The sequence below is a fragment of the Pinus tabuliformis genome, chromosome X, assembly GCF_031772625.1.
Source record: "Pinus tabuliformis cultivar Carrire ecotype Pingquan chromosome X, CPIR1, whole genome shotgun sequence".
Lineage (NCBI taxonomy): Eukaryota > Viridiplantae > Streptophyta > Pinopsida > Pinales > Pinaceae > Pinus > Pinus tabuliformis.
This window is the reverse complement of record NC_142308.1, coordinates 1,152,762,507-1,152,785,255: the sequence shown is the minus strand read 5'-3', so window position 1 is coordinate 1,152,785,255 and position 22,749 is coordinate 1,152,762,507.

Sequence of the window (22,749 nt, the reverse complement as noted above, 5' to 3'; positions counted from 1 at the left end):
CCTCTGGTGGTACCTCTTGTCGCATTTCAAAAGCAGTTAAGATCCCGTGAAGCTGTGACATGGTGATTTTCTGCACATTCTCCTTTTCTTCTATGGCAGATACTTTAGAATCAAATTTAGTAGACAGAGATCTCAAAACCTTTTCAACTAAGACAACTTCCTCAAATTCTTCACCCAGATCCCTCATACAATTCACAATCTCATCCATACGCAGGAAATAATTAGCTATGCTTTCATTACTATGCATCTTAAGAGTTTCATATCGGATTCTGAGAGTTTGAAGCTTTGCTCTTTTTACCTGATCATCTCCTTCGTAGCTTGTAACGATTTTGTCCCATATTTCCTTAGCTTATTTGAAATGCATGATCTTCATAAATTCTGATTGAGTCAAACTACTCAATAGGACAATAACAGCTTTGGCATTGAGCTCATATTGCTTTTTCTCTGCTGGATCTGTAGGAGTTGCTGATGGGAATTTGTATCCTCCTTCTACGATTCCCCAAACTTCTGCTCCAAGTGATTGTAGATATGCAGTGGTTCTTATCTTCCAGTGAGTAAAATTGTTCCCGTCAAAGACTGGTGGCCTGATGTGTGCCTCTCTTTCTGGATTAGCCATTCTGATGGATCTTTTCCTTCAAGCGATCAAGCTTCCTCTGAAGGACCTGCTCTGATACCAATTGTTGGAAATAATACTGAGAGGGGGGGTGAATCAGTATTATCAGATCAGTAAAAACTTTCCAATTTCATACTCAGAAACATATACGCTACTTCAATTAAGTGAACCCGCGTGTACACGCTACTGTGTCTAATGAAACTCGCGTATATCCAGAGATCTTATAATTCAGTTTAGCTTAATCTTCAGTAAATGCATCAGAACATTATTAAGCATATTAACAGTAAACAGGTGCAGAATAACAGAACAGAACATCACACAAGAGCCATACACATGAACACCATGATATAAGGTGGAAACCCAATGTGGGTGAAAACCACCTGCTGCAATTCGTCTCTTTCTTCTTTAATAAGAAACTTCTTTTACAATGTACTGGTGCAGTGCTTTACCAGTACGCAGGCTACAACCTGCAGAGGGCTACAACCCTCTCTCGTTTTCCAACTACTTCTGGAAGGGAGCTACAACCCCCTCAGCTCTTGTACTAGCCGATCCATTTACTAGTACGTAGGTGCTGACCCTACAACCTTCTTTCCTTCAGGGACCACGTTTCATCAATTTTCAGACTGGATCCAAGAGTACAAAACAAACATTACTGCAATACAATCATCAACTTATACTTGCATCATAATTCATTAAACAACCCAATACTGAATCACTGAAACCCTGTCATCAAGAACACAGAACCCAAACCAGAGCCCAGAACTCTGCAACAACCACCAGAATCAGCAGCAACCTGAAATATCAAATCTTATTATGCATACGCTACTTCACTGTACCAAAACCGCGTGTATACGCGCTTTCACCAAAGGCAACCCGCGTGCAGATCTAGAAATAATTACTTATACCTTCGCTGTCAGATCCGACCCTTGCCAAGCGTCCCGAACAGATAACCAGCAATACCAGATCTTCTCACTTCGTCAGACACCCAATGCTTGCTCCTTTGCCTAATGATCTTCTCCTTATATAGCCTTAGGTACTTCACAATACCACGGTCCAAAACCATAGTAACACAATACCATCAACCTCAAAACGAGGGATCGACACGCCCGTCGAGACACCATGGTCCGAAACCATAGGCACAACTTCCAAGGACTAACCGCCACGGACCAAAGGTACTTTTCCACATACACGCTCTTTTACTGAAGCCAACCTGCGTGTACACGCGACTTGATATATAGAGAACCTGCGTATAAGCGACTTGGTATATAGTGAACCTGCTTGTATACGCGACTTGGGCTTAACGAACCTGCGTGTATGAACTTTCTTGGCATGCTGTACTAAGATCTGTCCTCTGATTAAGTTGCCATCACCTGTACCAACCTCTGAGCACCTGTACCAACCTCTGAGTGAGTTGCCATCAAGGACAACACTTAAATCATAATACCAACATACGTATGTTGTTGTACTCTTTCTAAGAACATTTGAAATTGAGATCAACCTAGTACCAGTTGAACAATTATGAATACCTCCCTAGTTAAGAGGCAGTGTTGAGAAATGTAACTAGTATCGGTCTTCATAATTGTATTCGGTCATGATGTAATATATTTGTCAAAAGAAAGAAAAATGAAAATTTATTGTAAAAAAAAATTTATTTATAAGCATGGGTTTCATGCTTTATGTATTTTTGTTTCTAGTTAAAGCCTCCAATGAAGGCTTATAGGGTTGATTCATAAGTTATTGTCAATGTCTAGACCATTCTTGGGCTCTCTATGTTAAAGAAAGAAAAATATATGTGTATCAAAATGTATCTATTTCCTCCTCCACCATGTCATCTTCCTCATCAAGCAACTCAGCTTCCTCATCAAGCAAGTTGGATCCATTAAAGATGATTTGACCCCACAAAAGGTTATATATAAGCAGATATTTTGACCTAGTATGACATCAATCTCGTGAAGTAATTCAATCTGCAATTTAAGGAAGAAAGAAGTGTGAAATGCTTAGAAAGGAAGGTCTACTCCATTACAAGAATAAACAAGGCTAGCGAAGTGGAAGAGGATTAAAATTTATTCTTGGTCTATCCACACGTGTGGAATGACTAAAGAAAATGTGTGAAGTTATAGGACTAAAGATATAGGCCGAGAACTTCAGAAGTTGTAGAAGAGGCTGAAACTCCATTTGACTTGGATATTGGAGATGCATTCGTGTTGACTTTTGAGATATTGACTAGTATTCTTTGGAAGTTGAGTTGGTGGATTGGAGGAGATCATACTATTAGTCAAAAGGTCTTGGTTGTCTCATTTCTTTTGGTTCCTGAAGAAAATAAGAGATTTGTTTGGGTTTTCCTCTCTAGAGAGGTTTTAGCCTTGACTTATAGCCTACATTTGGTGTGTATTTTCCTTTGATGATCTTCATGTTTTGGTATTTGTTTGATGATGAAGAACATAATAATAATAAGCAAAAGAAGAATTTAATCAATCAAGTAAAAGAATGACACAAGCAACTATCAACATAAGAGAAATCAACATCACAGGCCGCCCTAAGAATACGTATTGCAAAATCTCTTTGTTGTGCTGGTGTTTGTCTCTATACATAATTTGTTCAAATGCAGTTTTTCCAAAAAGAAAAAAAAAAATTGTTAATTTTTTGCTTATTTGTTATATATATAGAAAGAGAGTTGTTCCAAAAAAAAATTATTGTTAATTTTTTTCTTATTTGTTATATATATATATAGAAAGAGAGTTGTGATGAACATGAAAATCCCAAGTTATATTCATTAAAAGGTATTTAAACTCAAGTTATTTTTAGTAATATTTCTCTTCAATACCTGTAAAATATTCTGAAATATGTTAAAAATGAATCATATATTCTCAACAATGTGATTAACATCTTTTACCGAAGGTCGTTACATCGAACTCAATTAGGAAGATATCAAGCAAATCCTTCTCATATTGCACTATTGATCTGTCTCTATGCAAAGATCATGTCTATCTGAAAATCAAAACAAATCACTGTAATTAGGATATTCGTTTCCATCTTGTTTTTCATCATACCAATATTTTTAAAATTATTCCATTGCGTTGTTAATCCCTGAGCAAGGGTAAAGGCTGGGTAGTAGAGCAATGAGTACACATTTACCTTGTATTAGTTCTGCAATTTTATTCCAACTTACTTTTTTATTTCTACTTACATTTTCTTCTTCTTTCCGTGTTGTATTTTCTATCTTTTTGTAAAAAAAATTACTGTGCAAGATTTTAATTAAGATTTTGCTATTGTTGGAGGTTTCTATTTGTGAGCTTCTTTATAAATAAAGACAATATGTTAATTTTTTTTTTATGGTTTGTTATCAATAATTTAATTTTGATGGCAGTTAATCAGACATTTGTTTATGGAATCGATATGTGAATGGGATTGATTTTTTTTTTTTTTTAAGTAAATACAAAATTGCAATCTTGGGAGCCACTTTGGAGCTCAGCGTATGTTGGGCTTGAAAATGGCCTTTAGCCCAAGATAAAATGGCCGTTGTAAACATAAGGTGCAGAGACATATGGAAAAGCCAAGTGAACGTACAGAGACATATGGCGTGAGTGGGTAAAGAATGGATGGAAACTGCGCATGGTGTAGGGCGAAGAAAGTGGTGCTCTTGAGTCACTGAGTTGGACAATAATAGGGAAACATAAATCTATAGCTCTTTTACACACATATCATTTGTCAATTTCATATTAAAAATAAAAAACATTACACATTTTTTTTACTTGAATTTCATATATATATATATATATATTTCAAAGAAAGTGTGGGAAGACTAGTAATGTTAATATCAAAATTAGTCATATCACTAATGTGAATTTCAATGGGGAGGATAATAATTGTTCCATTCAATTACTCCAAATAGTTTTAATTTTGCTTTATTTATATAAAAAAATTGATATTAAATCATCAAATTGGTATTAAATTTTTTTAATTAATGTAAATATTAAAATATTTTATTTATATTTTTCATTAAAATAATATATATATGAAATACCAATTTTCAAATCCATAATAATTATAAAAGAGAATTATATGTCTCTCAAATCCATGATAATTATAAAAGAAAATTATGTATCTCTTTATAATGAAAAAACATAAATCAACTTGTTTTCTCTTTTTAAAACTTCAATTATACATTTAAAACTTCAATTATACATATATTTTTTATATTGTTTAAATATTTCAAAAATAATATATATGCAAGAATAAAATCATTTGTTTCAATAAATTATAAATTATTTTATTTTTTCAAACACTTAAAGTATATATATTTCATTTCTTATAAAAAAAAATAGACCATATTATATTTAATAATATAAACATTTATATATAACATCAAAATGAGAACGATTTTGTGTTTCATAAGTATCATTTTGCATTATGAAATGAGAATTATTTTTCTTTTAAATTGGAAAAATTTAAATATCTAATTTTATATGTATTATGATTTGCACAATAACTTAATTGTGGAAGAATTTTTTTTCTTGCTTGTTAGTTACAATTTTGTCTTTTTTATTTTCTATTTTCACAGACACCCATATATATCTCATAATAGCACATAACAACACATGGTACTAGTTCCTTTTATTCATGTTTTGATGTAATGATATACAATGTCTTACTTACTATGTAGGGAGTCTATACACTCCATAAAAGACTTATGGCTTTTTTGGGGTTAAAGCTAACACCCAAAACCTAGCTTTCTCCCACAATATGAACATAGCAACAACTCCCCCAAATCCAAACCCTATTCCTATACTCAATGCTGACAGTGACATATTTTCATTTACACGACTCAACCATCCCACTTTAACATGAGGATTATTGCTAGTACTATTACCCTCTATCATAGGGTTTTCCTTTTGATTACTACATCGATCTATAGGACACCCCCATAAGCATTTATTACTTTGAAATGAAGCAACATCAAAAGTTGAAAATTGTGTCCCTGTTGGAATTGGTCCACATAAGTTGTTACATGAAACATCTAGAACCCGCAACCAATGTAAGTTAGAGAGTTCTTGAGGAATTTTTCCACTCAAATTATTTTTGGCCAAGTCCAACACCTCCAAAGTAGATATGTTACTAAGAGATGTAGGTATTGACCCTTCAAAGTGATTCCCAGACAGATTTAGCCATCGCAAGCTGCTCATACTCCCTATGCTTGTAGGTATTTCTCCTACAAGATTATTGTTAGACAAATCAAATAAAGTGTTTTCCACATAAACATCGGCAAATTCGGGGATTACACCTCCGGGTAGTAAAGATAGAATTAGAAATGTGTTTGTGTCATCTATTTCATTATTTTGTCCAAGGGAAGATACATTGGGTGCAAATCCCCTAAGTCTCTCAAGGTGAAATGGCATTCTTCCACTAAATTTATTGTTGGATAAATTCAAGTAACTCAACTTTGTGAGATTTGTAATCCATTTAGGAATATCACCATGGATATTATTATAACTAATATTTAATATCACCAAGTTATGGAATAATGCAAGGTGATTAGGCAATTCCCCTGTCAACCTATTTGCACTTAAATCTAGCCATTGTAGAGAAGTGTAATTGCCAAAGCTCTTAGGAATTGGTCCCTCTATACTATTTTGAGATAGATCTAAAATGATCAATGAAACTAGACCAATAATAGTATTAGGAATAGGGCAATAAATATTGTTATGGCTTATGTGCAAAGCCATAAGAGATTTTAATTGACCTATGCTATATGGGATGGTAGTTAAATTATTTGAATTTAAATTTAGAAGTTGGATTGAACGAAGATTTCCTAAATCCTTTGGAATTTCACCACTAAAGTTATTATTTTGCAATGTCATAGCCACAAGATTGCTCAAATTACCCAATTGAAATGGTATTGTCCCAAACAATTTGTTTTCTTCTAAACCAAGCACCTCTAAGTTATGCAACAACCCCAATTCATTTGGTATTCTACCGTCCAAAATATTATCAAATAAATGCATGGACGTAAGTGCAGTGCAATTGCCCAAATGCATAGGGATGTGACCATTTAAATAATTGCTTCCTAGATTAAGATAACCTAGGTTTCTTAGGTAACCCAAAGTCGAAGGGATTGGACCACTAAAATGGTTAGATGAAAGGTCAAGATAAGATAGGTTTATCAGCGAACCCAAAGTCGAAGGGATTGGACCACTAAAATGGTTAGATGAAAGGTCAAGGTCAGATAGGTTTCTTAGATAACCCAAAGTCCAAGGGATTGAACCACTAAAATGGTTAGATGAAAGGCCAAGATGAGATAGGTTTTTCAGGGAACCCAAGGTGGAAGGGAGAGGACCACTGAAATTGTTATATGAGAGGTCAAGATAAGACAGGTTTCTCATGTAGCTTAAGGTGGAAGGGGGAGGACCACTGAAATTGTTATATGAGAGGTCAAGATAATACAGGTTTCTCATGTAGCTTAAGGTGGAAGGGAGAGGACCACTGAAATTGTTATATGAGAGGTCAAGATAAGACAGGCTTCTCAGCGAACCCAAGGTGGAAGGGAGAGGACCACTGAAATTGTTAAATGAGAGGTCAAGATAAGACAGGCTTCTCATTGAATCCACAATGGAAAAGGATGGACCACTGAAATTGTTAAATGAGAGGTCAAGATAAGACAGGCTTCTCATTGAATCCACAATGGAAAAGAATGGACCACTGAAATTGTTACCTGAAATGGATAATGTACGGAGAGATGTGCAGTTGCTCAAAGAAGTTGGAATACTTCCACCCAGATAATAACTAAAATCGATGCTGAGCTGTTCCAACTCGATCAGGCGACCAAAGTCTGCTGGTATGGTCCCTGTGAAGTTGTTTCCTGAAAGGTCGATCCTTTTGAGGCGTGTGCAATTACACAGTGCTTTGGGAATAGATCCTCCCAGGTACCGATTGTAGCTAAGATCAAGTATTCTCAGCGCTTTAAGCTGCCCGAATCCAGCTGGAATTCCTCCTGTAAAATAATTACCAGAGAGATCCAGCGTGTGCAATAAGGAGAGGTTGGCCAGAAATGGGGAAAGGGTACCATTCAATCCGTGATCCTCATCCTCATCGAATCTGGTATTAGGAAGTATTACAGCGACAACTCTTCTAGTGTGTTTCCTGCAGGTAATACCATGCCAGGAGCACACCTGCTGTGAGTTCTCTGCTGTCCAGTTGGACAACATTCCAGATGGATCCGATTTGATGTGTCTTTTAAAAGCCAGAAGAGCTTCAATATCCCTTTTCTCGTGACGGTCCATTGATGATCGGAATTTGTCACTTTCCTCGTCCAGCACAGCACGTCCATTAAAAGCAAATTCATCAGAAGAAGCAGAATCGGTCCGATCATTACTCAAATTAACAGCTGCTGCACTTACAGTTAGAGTGACCACCATGAATAGGAAGCACGGTAGCATCACAATAACAACGCCTTTAGGATCCATTTCTCCGTCTCAGAAACTCAAAACGCCCTGCAAAGTTGAGTGAGTTGTGTTGCTAGATATATGTACATATTTATAAGGAGAGCGGCTCTCACAGCAATAACACGGAAGGAAGGGATAGAGAAATCGCCGTATTGAGCGGGAGAGGAGAGGGAGGGGGTGAAGGAAGTTGCGGTATTGACTGCTGGTCTTGCAGCGATAGACGCGGAAATTGTCGTATTGAGCGAAGGAAGTTGCGGTCTTGCAGCGATAGACGCGGAAATTGGCGTATAGAGCGGGAGATGGAAAGACCTATTGAATCCTAGGCGTCTTGGGTCGGGCCGTAAGGACAGCGGCTGTCATGAAGCCCCGCAGCAATAACACGGAAGGAAGGGACGGAAGGAAGGGATAGAGAAATCACCGTATTGAGCGGGAGAGGAAGGAAGAAGTTGCTGTATTGACTGCTGGTCTTGCCGTATAGAGGGGTGAAGGAACAAGTTGCTGGTCTTGCCGCGATAAACGCGGAAATTGGCGTTTGGAGCGGCACTCCTAGGATTCTTGGGTGGATGGTGAGAGTGGGAAAAGACAATGGCGTGTGGCTAAAAATTTGACTGAAACGATAAGAGATGTCATTTGAGAAAATGCGTGTAAGCTTCGTGAGTTGGAAAAATTAGGGAAAGATGTCATTCGAGAAAATGCGTGTAAGCTTCGTGTAATTATTAACGGAATGATATGATTTTAACTTCCAAAAATATTTTAAAAGAGTCACAAAACAAAATAAAGATTGAGATTTATCTCAAAAATAGTATGCTATTTTTAATTTTTTTATTAAAATAATTAATAAAAAAAGTGTCATATTAACATGTGTCATATTAAAATGATATGATTATACAAAGCCCCAACAACATGTATGACCTATGTATGACCTATATCATTTAATGATGTTAATTACGTATGCACAACAAAAATTGATAGATCATTTATTGTAATAAATAACGATATCATCATATAAACACGATAAATTAAATATGGAGACTCGAAGAAAAAAAAACACTAACAATGTGCTTAGCCTCTTTTCTTTATTTATTAATCATTTTCTACATAAATATTACAAAACTAACTTTAATTTCCTTTTTGCCTAAATTTCAAAGATGATTGGGTTGTCAAGCCAAAGAGCATTGTAGCCTCAACCATTCTTTAGTCTCTTCATTCTTCAACCATTTCTTTCTTCATGGGATTCTGTCATTCCTACATCTTACAACTTCCATGTCCGACACTTCATGAACGTTACTTTCTTCCCCTTCTCTCATTTTTGTTGGAAAAATGTAAAGTTGCAACTATTAATTCCAATTTTCCTCAACCTTAATATTTGCTTGTGAATTTATTTAGTCTTCTTGTGTTCTTTATTTAGATATTTTCATCAAAAAAATATCAAGAAAAAAAATAGTAGCAACATAGAATGCAGAAATGAGGATCTCATCTAGGGAAAAAAACCCTCCAAGGGGAAAACCCAGAAAAATATTTTCTTCTTATAGAATCTATTTCAAATGGGACAGCAAAGACCCAATCCCTAGACCAAGTCCTCCTCCAAGTGCCAAGTCATCCCTTCCAGTGATGTCTTTCAATAATCTAGCACCAACCAACTTCAAACTGCAACTTCAACTTTCCAACTTTAGTAATATTGCTTTGACCTACAACTTTAGCCCTGTAGTTGTTGCAGAAAATATAAGTCAACACTTCAAAAAGTCTTCCTTGATCAAGGCATCTCCTTCCAAGATCAACAAAGTCAAACCAGAATATCTTTCTCTCCCAGCTAATTGATACTACAACTTGAACCTGCAATTTTGGCCTTCTTGGAAGCTGCAGAAACCCTTTTGCATGTGTGTGAGAAATAGAGCCCAAACACAAGATTTTCGTCTTTCCTTTCTTCTTTTAGACCTTTGTTATCTTTCTCTCTTGCTTCCCACCTATAGATCCAACTTCCTTCTTCAAATCGAACTTGTGAATGACTGACCCACAAATGTGGTTGAAGTACTTATATTTATAGCCTTTACAAGGGGTTGAATTGCCTTCTTTAGGCTGACTTGAAGCCGCCAGGACCGACTTGTACTTTTGGAGTTTCCAAGACTTTCTAGACTAAAAAATAATTCCTTATTTAATTACATTTTTCCTATAAGGGTCTTATAAACATGATGTTGACTTTCTTGACTCGTGACAGTAACTCCTATGACCTAACAAACCCTAGAAGCATGACGAAGATGCTTTTACCTAGAATACCATCAATAATGAGCATGAAACCTATGCTTTGAAATAATAACTTTTTATTTTCTTCTCTTATTTGTTACATAGAATACATATTGAAATGAGTACAACAACAATTATGAAGACCGAAACTAGTTACATTTCCAACAAGTCTAGCAACAAATCTTCCTTACGCAACATCATATTATCCTCTATGAACATAACATTTGCTTCCTCATTTTTATTTTATTCTTCGCAATTCATAGGCTCTTCTCACTTTGATACCATTTTATATCAAAGTTATCACCCCCTACAATATCAGTGTATCACAATAGGCCACCCATATATATAGTCATCATGAATCACATGATTACATAGAAACCTAAGATTTATGATCTATGTAATTTACTAACATTCATCAACTATTCAATAATAATAAATAGGACATTTACTATCTGCATATGGGGTAACTAAGGTGTAAAAATGGGGGGGAGGGGGAGGCGATGTTGTGTTTTTATTTCCCCACCAATCAATGACTCGATGGGACGTGGTAACACCCCCGCGTCCCCCCCCCCCCCCCCCCCCCCCCTTAGAGAACATTCATGTAACGAATAGCATGAACAACCATTGTAACAAGGAAACCCATGCAAACAAACACTTCAAGAGATATACTGAGGTATGTAATCGGTCACAATACTGCACCCATGCATCGACTTGCTCATTACAATCTTATCAATCCATCGACATTCAATCAGGATCCATTAATTGATGCCTCATTGGGATTCTACATGCTACCTACAACTTTTCTCAGCAAACACATAGATGAAGATCATTATATTGAGGTGGCCTCGACAATTATTTTAATGTATTCATGTAAATTATATAAAGTGATGTATTAATATCAATTATGGGCAAAAGCATGGAGATGGGTCAAATTTTTTGGTGAAATAGGTTATGTTTTGGTGGAAAAAACAATGGCTCAATCGATCCATTCAAGCGCTAGATTGAGCTCCTTGGGCGCTAAAAAAATAGCTCGATTGAGGGTTAAAAACTAACCCTTAATCTTTGAGAACGACGTCGCTCCCTTCAGTTGATCAAACAAGTCATCAATCCTCAACAAAGGGTACCTATTCTTAATCGTCACCTTGTTCAACTGCCCATAATCGATGAATAACTTGAGGGTACCCTCTTTCTTCTTCAAAAACAACATTGGTGCACCCCAAGGCAACACACTTGTCCTAATGTAACCCTTGTCAAGCATTTCCTTCAACTGCAACTTCAATTCCACTAACTCTAGAGTGCTCATCCTATACACTACATTTGATGCTAGTGCTACTCTTGGTACCAACTCAATAGAAAATTCGACTTCCCTGTGAGGTGATGACTCTGAGATATTTGTTGGGAATACATCCTGAAACTGTTGTAAAACTGGGTATCTGTTCAAGACCTCAGCATCCTCAATATCCTTACCTTTGTCACTGGAAATATGCACTACAAATAAGACACACCCTTTCCTACAATTGTGCTTTGTCGACATACCTGTGTCGCCTTCCTCTTATCATGCAAGAATCTCTACTCTACATTGTCATCAAAGCACTCAATAGCACTATCACAGCAATCCACCTTAGTACTATGAAGATACAACCAATCCATACCTAGAAGCATATTGTACGAACCCAGTGGAAGTGCATTCATATGCGTTGATGTAAACATACCATTCAACTCAAATGCACAAACTCTTACCCAATGATGAAATCATTTCTTAGTACCTGTAGCCAGCTGCACTAACCAAGAATATGCACGTACTTTTTTATTCAAACCACGCTTATCCACCAGGTCATGACTAATATAACTATAGTTAGATCCAGGGTCAATCAAAATAGAAACAACTTGATCACAAATCTCACCTTCCATCTCAATAATATATGCATGTTGATCAACCTACTTATTATCCAAAGATGCATAAATTCAAGGAATACTCTGTCCAACATCCCCAACCGTCTGCGCTTCTTGAGCGCTGTAAATCTGTAGTATGCCACCCTAATGTTGCACACAATCTCTCCTGCGATGATCTTAGCCACAAGTCCAATACTATAAAGGCTTCCCGCCATCACCCTTGTTCTACTCCTCAAACTAAAATCCTTGTCCTTTGTCAGTTGTATTGAACCTCTTATGTGACACTACGTTCTCTTTGTTGCTTGTATTTGATAATCTTCCTCACTTCTTATCCCACTTTCCCTTTTTATTGTCATTACCATTCCACTCCTATTTGGATTCATACATATATTTCGATTGCTCATAACCACACTTCAAATTTTTTATGGCTTCCTCCATTGATCTAGGCTCATCAATATCAATCTTGTCCTTGAATGTTACCGACAACCCAATGATGAATCTTTGAATCTTAGGTTTCTCCTCCTTAAGACAAGGTATATACCTCAATAAATCCAAGAACCTGCTAGTATACTCATCGTTATTCATAGATCTTGTAACAGCTCTGGTGAAAATTCAATGTAATAAAAGTAAATAAAGGAAAAATAATAACCACAGATGATGGGACACTTATTCCAAGTTGAATGTTGGGCAAAATCCTAGTGATGGGGATCACTTGTGATTATTTATGGCTAAGGAAATTGGCAAAGGCAATGGCTAAGGCTTTGGAAAGGAAAAATGCCATTTTTGGCACATTTAATTATGAAAATAATGGAAATTGGGAGAAAAGGGAGATGAAATGTCACGGGTTGCATGTGAGGAGAAAATTGAAGGAAAATAATGGAAAATGAAGAAAATAGAGGCCTCATTCATAAAAAGGCTTCTAAGGATCAGTTGGTAACCTTTTGTCAGTTCAGTTTTGGAACTCTCTCATTATTCTCTCTCTCTCATACTCTTGGAGACTTAGAATTTTCTTGGAGCACTCTTGGTGGGTGTGGTATACTTGGATTCTTGGATCAAGAAGGTAAAGGAAGAGAAGGAAAGAACAAGAGGGCATCGAGATCAATAGTTACATCATATTTTCTTGCAGGTACCAAGTTGCTATGTTTCCTCCACTAGTTCTGGTATGCATCCCATATAAATGTGGATTTTTTTTTGTGATTTGTCATTAGCATGGAGGATGGCCGGGATTGACAGTGGACTCCCTAGCATTTTCATTTCGTGGATAGACATGGTGATTGTGGATTTAATTTCATTGGTTTTTTTTGTTGGTTCTCATGTTTCCTTAGCTTGGGCTAAGTTACTAGTCCTAGAAGCCTTGGTTGGACAAATTCTCTAGAATCCCTAGGTGGGTTGAGTTACTAGTCCTAGAAGCCCTAGTTGGAAAAATTCTATAGAAGCCCTACATAATATGTGGGTTGAGTTACTAGTATCGGAAGCCTTGGTTGGACAAACGCTCTGGAAGCCCTGGAAGGCTTGGATGGAAACCAATCTGATGATGGTTTTGTGATGTCCGATAGTGAGGTGCAATCACTATTTGATGGGTTGAGGTGGATGGCCTCTGGAAGCCCTAGATGGTTTTGATTGATGTGTTCTATGAGATCCCACATTCATGCTTATAATATGGCACATGGGTGAATGGGTGAAGAGAGGTTTTGCTTAGCCATTCTAGGATTGGGTGGAACGTGGAAGTCCCATCCCGAGTTTGGATTTTTCATCATTAATGAAAGGTTATTTTTCCTTTTATTTCTCTGAGTATTATGATGGATTATATGTGGTATATATGACTATGATTTCATTGATATTTTTGTCCCTATTATGTTGGTTATGTATGTGTTTTATAATAGCAGCCATGTGTGGCTTTCATCACGTTTTTACTTGTAATTGAATGACTAATGTATCTATGACCTAATGGATGGAATGGCAGTTGATGTGTTGAGGCATCAATGATTCTTAGTGATTCTTAGCTAGGTATGAGACCCCTATGCTCAGAACTCTTATTTACACCTGTAGATTACATATTCGCGATATGTTTGACGAAATGCATGTCATGGCTAGTAGGGGTCGAGTGAAGGTCTTGAACAAGTATTTTCTTTAGTATTGTCATTTCCATGTTATTTTACTGATATGAAGAGATGGTTCAATTCTTGGCAGTGACCTGGGCTCTGGGCCTGAAAAAGTGGCTCAAATCCCGGAGTCGTTGGCATATCATTGACAAATTTAGTCTCTGGTCACTAGCAGGTAATCCTGTGAGAGTGAATTTCAGTTTCTTGATGCTGTCATGCCTACAACATGAGAGTGACCGAGGCTTAAGTTGTTCAAACTTTCAGTGGGACCCAAGGGCAAGATGTCTAAAGTATTGGGTTGGTTCCTAAGAGTCCAATAGTTGATATTGAATGTTTGTATGGTGTGTTTCCTCCGTTTGCACTTCCTTAACGTGACTTAGGAGGCCGAGTCATATCATATTGGCCTCTCGTTGCATGTTTACCTTGGCTGGCTAGTTGCTTGGGTAGATGTGGGAAGAGGGTGTTACAGAGTGGTATCAGAGCATGGCTCACCCCTCGAACTCGATGGGCTATGTGTTGGTCATGCATGCATGTTAATTTCATGTGTTTCTCTCACACTTGAATTCGATGTGCTTGTTGCATTTGCATGATGTTGTTCATGGTTGAAGTGATCTCGTCATTTGAAACTTGATGTTTTGTTGTGGAATGCATCATCATGAGTATATGACTAGTTACATGTCGATTTGTGTCACTTAAATGTATCATTGTAGTATGATTGGTTACATTCTTTTATGTTTGGTTACATTATTATATGCCTGGTTACATGTATCATTCTTGTAGGTTTGATTTCAAGTATTGTGCACCCATGCTTGATCAAACGTGTTTAGGCATATGTGTGGATGGTTATGCATCACTTATTCATGTTCATGTTTGTCTATGGTCAAGTGTATAGTGACTCAATGATGGTGGTTTTCATGCATGAGGTTGTGGTGTTTGTTGTTATTGAGATCGTGCATTGATGACTAGACCCTAGCTAGAATGATGGTTGCATGGTCATGTTCTTATGTGTTAGGTTACTATAATACTAGTGATTCCTCCATTACTATTGTCGTTGTATCCCTTATTGTTATTGTTGTGCCCCTATTGTCTCCATATTGTTATTATTGTTCCCCATATAATCCCTCTATTATTATTTTTGTGCCTTTATATTATTATTGTTAGGTCGGCTTGGTTATATTGTGACCCCTTAGACTTCTATATATAGAAAGGAGTTTTTCTCATTTGAATTATCCAAGAATTGTTCATTTGTGTAATGTAAAGGAGGTTTCCCCCTTGAAGAGGCTGAATTCTAAGACATTGATCTATCTTTTCTATCTTTTTGTGGGCTGGTTCCATAACATTTGGTATCAAAGCTTTGGATTCTAGGGTTTCGTTGCTCCAAACAAGTCATCGTGGAATTTTCGCTATAACTTTTTTCTGCGATGTTTCAGAAGCTAAAAAAAACCCATTTGAGACTAAATCTCGCTGAACCTTTGGTCTGAATTTCAGATTTTGTCTCGCTATATTTTCGGAGATAAGATCTGAGGAGTTTAGGGTTTTTTGCAAGCTCCAGAATCTCATCTAAAACAGGTTATCGTGGAATGTTCACTATAACTCTTTCGCTACAAAGTTTCAGAAGCTAAAAAAAAATCCCATTTGAGAAGAAATCGGTCTAAACCTCGGCTTCGAATTTTAGATCCTGTCTCGCTATATTTGCGGAGATATAATCTGAGGAAGTTAGGGTTTTTGTAAAATCCCAAATTACATTCCAAATAGGTCACCTTGGAAAAATCATCATAACTTTCGCTCTCAGCATCAGATTGAATTTTCGTAAGAAGTTACAGAAAGAGGACAGACTGTAGTTTGTTTGGGTATCATTTTTAGAACCTAAGGTTGAAAAGTGACCTACGACACATTGTACAAGTTCGCTCTACTGAACCAGTCTATACTTAGGTCATCGTGGGAGATTTGGCATAACTCTTCATTGGAGAATCCAATATTGATTAGACTTGCTAGGTTAGAAAGATTACTCAGAGGGTAACCACAAGAAGCAATTTCAAACTTGGGATATCCAAAATCATAGAGATACATCGGATTCAAAATCAAGCTCCTACAAAGTGAAAAAAGGTGTGTAGTTTTTTTTTTTTTTTTTTTTGCATAAACTTGGTTTGAAAAATTATTTTGAAGCAATTCAAAGGGCATATTGAAGCATTATTATCGGTAATTGATGCCCCAAAGAAAGAAAATGGAAACACCTAGTAAGCAACCTGAAAGCTCTAGCATGACTCATGAAGAAGAGGAAGAAATGCAACATGATATATCAAAATTATGAGACCAAGTGCAACAAATTTCACTCGCACAAAAAGTAACATAAAATAAGATGGAAGGTTTAAATAAAGACAGAATCTAAGATGGATGGTTTAAAGAAAGGCGTGGAAGCTAAGATGGATGGTTTAAAGAAAGGCGTAGAAACTAAGATGAATGATGTGGAAGCTAAGATGGACGGCGTGGAAGCTAAGATGGATGATTTAAAGAAAGGCATGGAAGATTTGCAGATAGATTTGAAGACAGATTTGACAAAGTTTCTACAAGAAATGCTTACTAATGGTGAAAGGGTAGTAAAGGAAACTCATGATGAGAACAAAATAAATGTTAATCATGATTTCATAGACTCTAACATTGGATGAAGAACCACCATGTTCCAAAGATTGATATGAGGAAGTTTGATGGCAAGGATCCCGGAACATGGATACTACAGATGGAGCAATTTTTTGATCTCCATAATGTGCAAAACACACAAAAGGTACGCATTGCAACTTTAAATTTGGAATCAAATCAGTTTGTATGGTATCAATGGCTTTTCTTTCGTAAACAAATTGTCACTTGGGCTATTTTTATAGATGAAATGATAGCACATTATGAGGATACAAAAAGAAACACTTTTTTTAGCCAATTGATAAATCTCAAACAAAAGGGTTCAATGATGGATCACATTAAGGGCTTCCAAAAATTGAATATAAGGGTAAAAGATATTCTAGAGGAGCATAGGATTGATGTGTTCATAGGGACTTTAAAAGATAACATCCAACATGACGTTTGCCTTTGGGAACCAGATTCATTGAAGAAGGCATTTAGGTTGGCAAGAAAAATGGTAAGCAAAATTATGGCAAGAAGGAAGCCTACCACTCACAATCATAAAGATGGAAGTGTTACTACCCCTAGCCATCCACAACCTACAAGGTTGACACCACAACAATTGAAAGAAAGAAAAGCAAAAGGGCTTTGTTACAGTTGTGATAGCAAATACACTAAAGGTCATAAGTGTGCCGAGAAGAAATTATTTTACATAGATTTTGAAGAGGAGGAAGAAAAGGAACAAGAAACATCAAAAGAAGAGGATATACACCAGGAACAAACCCTAGAAAAAGAAGAAATGAATCTAACCATATCTTGTAATGCATTGGTTGGAATTACCACTCCTCAAACTATCAAGATAGAAGGGCATATCAAGAAGAAAAAGGTAATAGAGTTTATTGATTCGGGAAGTACCCATAATTTTATTCATTGTAAGATAGCTAAGGAATTGAATTACTTCCCATATCCAACACCAGAGTGTCAAGTGATGGTTGCAAGTGGAGGAACTATAAATTGCTCAGGAAAGTGCCATAATATAAGGTTATCCATGGGAGAATATGTATTGAATAGCCGAATGCTTTCCATTCCAATGGGTGGTGTTGATATTGTACTAGGAGTCTAATGGCTACAATCCTTGGGTACAATAGCTTTTAATTTTCAAGAACTTTTCATGAAATTCTCTTCAGAAGGAAAGGAAGTTGAATTAAGGTGTATCACAGGGAAACCGGGAAAGATAATCAGCTCTAACGGAATGACAAAGCTTCTAAAGAAAGAACAACGAGGCATAATTGCACAATTATGTTCACTAGAGGTTCCCACATCAAAATCATCCATTTCTCCATATCTCCAAAAAGTCTTGGACAATCATTCCAAGGTATTTGAGACTCCCAAAGGCCTCCCACCTATTCATGATCATGATCATGCTATTAATCTAATTCCAGGAAGTGTTCCTCCAAACATCGGGCCTTACAGATATCCCTATGTCCAAAATAGTGAAATTGAATGTATGGTTGTAGAAATGCTAGAGGCTAGTATAATTCAACCTAGTCAAAGTTATTTCTCTGCTCCAGTAGTATTGGTTCACAATAAGGATGGATCATGACACATGTGTCCAGATTATAGGGAGCTCAACAAGCTCACTATTAAAGATAAATTTCCCATTCCTGTCATTGATGAATTATTGGATGAATTACATGGATCCATTTACTTCACCAAGTTGGATCTTCGTTCAGGCTATCATAAAATCAGAATGAAGACTGAAGACATTCCAAAAGCAACATTTAGAACTCATGAGGGTCATTATGAATTTTTGGTTATGCCTTTTGGCCTTACTAATGCACCTTCTACCTTTCAAGGTTTGATGAATTCCATTTTCAAACCCTTCCTTAGAAAATTTGTGTTAGTATTTTTTAATGATATACTAATCTACAACAAGTCTTGGAAGAATCATGTCCAACATGTTGACATGGTGCTCAAACTATTGGAGGAGAAACAATTATATGCAAAAATCTCCAAATGTTTCTTTAGAGTACAAGAAGTGGAATATATGGGTCATATTGTATCTCATGAAGGTGTTAAGGTAGACCCTAGAAAAATTAAAACCATTAAGGAATGGAAAATCCCCACATCCATAAATCATCTACAAGGATTTCTCAAGTTGACAGGGTATTATCACAAGTTTGTTAAGAATTATGGGAGAATAGCAACACCTCTAACAACATTATTGAATAAAGATGCATTTTCATGGACTCCATAAGAAACAAAGGCCTTTGAACATCTTAAAGAGGCAATGTGCCAAGCACCAGTGTTAGCTACACTGGACTTCACAAAAACCTTTATTTTGGAATGTGATGCCTCAGGAAATGGAATTGGTGTTGTTTTAATGCAGAAGAAAGACCCATTGCTTTCGAAAGTCATCCAATCAAAGGAATGTATTCACACAAAGCTATTTATGAGAAGGAAATGTTGGCAATACTACATGCACTTAAGAAATGGTGGCCCTACCTAATGGGAAGACACTTCAAGGTAAATAAAGATATAGTCTTAAGTACCTTTTAGAACAAATATTATCTTCAGAAGAACAACAAAAATGGGTCACAAAGATGTTGGGTTATGAATTTGAAATCATCTACAAAAAGGGGCAGAAAAATGTTGTGGCAGATGCACTCTCAATAAAGGATGAGGATGTGGAAGAATTTCTTTGCGCCATTTCTATTATCCAACCAGATTGGATAAACGAAGCAAGGGATGAATGGAAGAATGGCAAGGAAGTGTGGGAACTCATTCAAAAGATACAACAAGATCCCAGTACATCTGATACATTTAGCTGGAAAAATGATTCGTTATGGTACAAGGATCGGTTATACCTATGTAAGAATTCCCAACTCAAACAAAATATTCTTAGGGAATTGCACACCTCTCCCTTAGGAGGGCACTCAGGATTTCTAGAAACCTACCACAGGGTTAAGAAGTATTTTTTTGGGATGGACTTAAATTGGATATTCAAAAGTTTGTGGCGGAATGTTTGGTTTGCCAAAAAAATAAAGTTGAAACAATTAAGACCCCGGGAGTATTACAACCTTTATCCATTCCAAGCCAACGTTGGGAGGAGGTTTCAATGGATTTTATCACAAGTTTACCCAAGTCCGAAGAAAAGAGTGTTATCTTGGTGGTAGTTGACAGACTTACTAAGTAGGCACATTTTTGTGCATTATCTCATCCATTTAAAGCGAGTACAATTTCTACTGCATTTATGGAAACAATTCAAAAGATACATGGAAACCCAAAGATTATTGTAAGTGACAGAGATCCCATTTTCACTGGAAATTTTTGGACAAAATTATTTTCTTGTCTTGGTACTCAGTTAGCTCATAGCTCATCTTATCATCGTCAATATGATGGGCAAACTAAGATAGTAAACAAATGTTTGGAAGGATATCTTTGTTGCTTTGTATCTGATAAACAGACACAATGGATCAAATGGTTGCCTCTGGCTGAATGTTGGTATAACACTTCCTTCCATACTGCAACAAAAATGACCCCATTTATGGCACTTTATTTATATCATCCACCATCCATCACATCATATTTAAGAGAAAATTCTAAGGTTCAAGCAATGGAAAATCACATCGAACGTCAGCAACAAGTTCTCCAACTCTTAAAGGATAACCTCACCTTGGCACAAAATAGAATGAAACAATAGGCAAATCAACATCACAACGAAAGAAGTTTTGATGTAGGTGATTGGGTATTCCTATGGCTACAACCATATAAACAAATGTCCCTCAAGCAAGCTAAGAAGGATAATAAATTATCACCAAAGTATTATGGTCCGTAAAAGGTGTTGCAAAAGATAGGCACTATGGCATACAAATTGGAGCTTCCTGCAGCTTCCCAAGTGCACCCAATGTTCCATGTTTCATGCTTAAAGAAGGTTATAGGTGACAAGCTTCCAGTTCAAACAATATTGCCAGAACTTGATGAGGAAGGAAAAATCATATTGGAACCTGAAGTAGTCAAAGAAACAAGAACTCGACAGCTACGAAATCGATCAATTTCAGAGTATCTCATCAAGTGGAAGAACTTACCCATTGAAGATTCCACATGGGAGGATGAGAATTTTATATAGAAGCATCCAGAACTACTCAAGCGTTGAGGACAACACATTTTTGAAGGAGATGGGCATGTTAGGTCCCTATAATACTAGTGATTCCCCCATTAGTATTGTCGTTGTATCACTTATTGTTATTGTTGTGCCCCCATTGTCCCCATATTGTTTTAATTGTGCCCCATAGAATCCCTCTATTGTTATTTTTGTGCCTTTAGACTATTATTGTTAGGTCAGCTTGGTTATATTGTGACCCCTTATACTCCTATATATAGAAAGGAGGTTTTGTCATTTGAATCATCCAAGAATTGCTCATTTGCGTAATGTAAAGGAGGTTTCCCCTCGAAGAGGCTGAATTCTAAGGCGTTGATCTATATTTTCTATCTCTTTGTGAGCTGGTTTCATAACATTATGTTTTATGTTTCTATATGTTGTCATGATTATGTTATACATGTATCACGCTGATTTGTTGATCTTGCAGACTTACAATTAACAAGACTTTTAACCATGGATATTACCAACCATACCATGGGTCATCAATACCACATGCCCAAAATCCATTCACATTTCACAATCAAAATATTTTATAAATATTTTTTTTAATTTAATTCTATTACAGTTTTGGGCCAAGAGACACTCTCCACCCCAATATGGAAGAGTTGTTGTAATGTCTAGTTATATTATGTTATCTAAACATTTTGACCAAGTCAAATTACATAAAAATAAAAAATAAAATTATTAATTAAACCATTTTGACTCAGTAAAATTATATAAAAATAAAAATTAAACTAAAAAAATAAAATTAATAAATAAACCAACCTAGATCCATCTGAACTACGAATATATAAAGCTCCGACAGGGATCAAATCTATCAAGGTGCAAACCTTTCTTCAATTTTTGCACTCAGAAAAGAGGTTTTCACCTTGAGAGATTTGATTTGTAACATGTACATCCCTTCTAATACTACTCATATGGAGAAATTAAAACTTAGTAAAATAAAACAATTTATTTATTCCTTATTTATCGCTTTATTGCTTAATCAACCATAAATGTTTATAAATTGAATTCCACCATGATAAACATCAATAGGAGTCTAGTATTTAGGTTATCTGTAAAGTTTCCAAAAATATGCAATTGATTAAATTTCCCTCATTAATTTTTAGGTTTTCATATGCCTCACACCTAACAAATCTACAGGTCTAAGGTTTGTGCATATTTAATGGTTGGTATTCACATGTTTTACCTATAATGTGTATATGTTATAATTGTTTTGGCAACAAATATTAATCTAGCCCATACCGACACATCATGTCGATCTATAGATCATTGACACGCTGTGAGGAGTACCTACTATATTAATGACAATCCATCTCAATCTCGTTGCTAGGGTTGCTTGCCCTAATATGGGCCATATATCTCGAAGGAGTGAATCTATCGGTGGAGGTTGCTCTGGGATGGTTGAGGCAACTGACTACCTCCCTAGCCCCGACCGAAATTCCCCATTCTCATCAAAACCACTTGGAGCTCTGCAACCTATCTCCTGAAGGGTTTTGATAATGCTTGAGAATTGTTCGCCACAGGTGCAAAATTTTTCTCTCTAAGTTTTTTTTTATATCCCTTGCTCACCATACATTGGTGATTGCAGGCTCAGTGCCCAACATCCATGACAGGTTGTTCACTAGAGTCTTGGTTGGTCTTGCGACATAAGTACTCACAACAGAGTTCTTTGATTATCCTTAT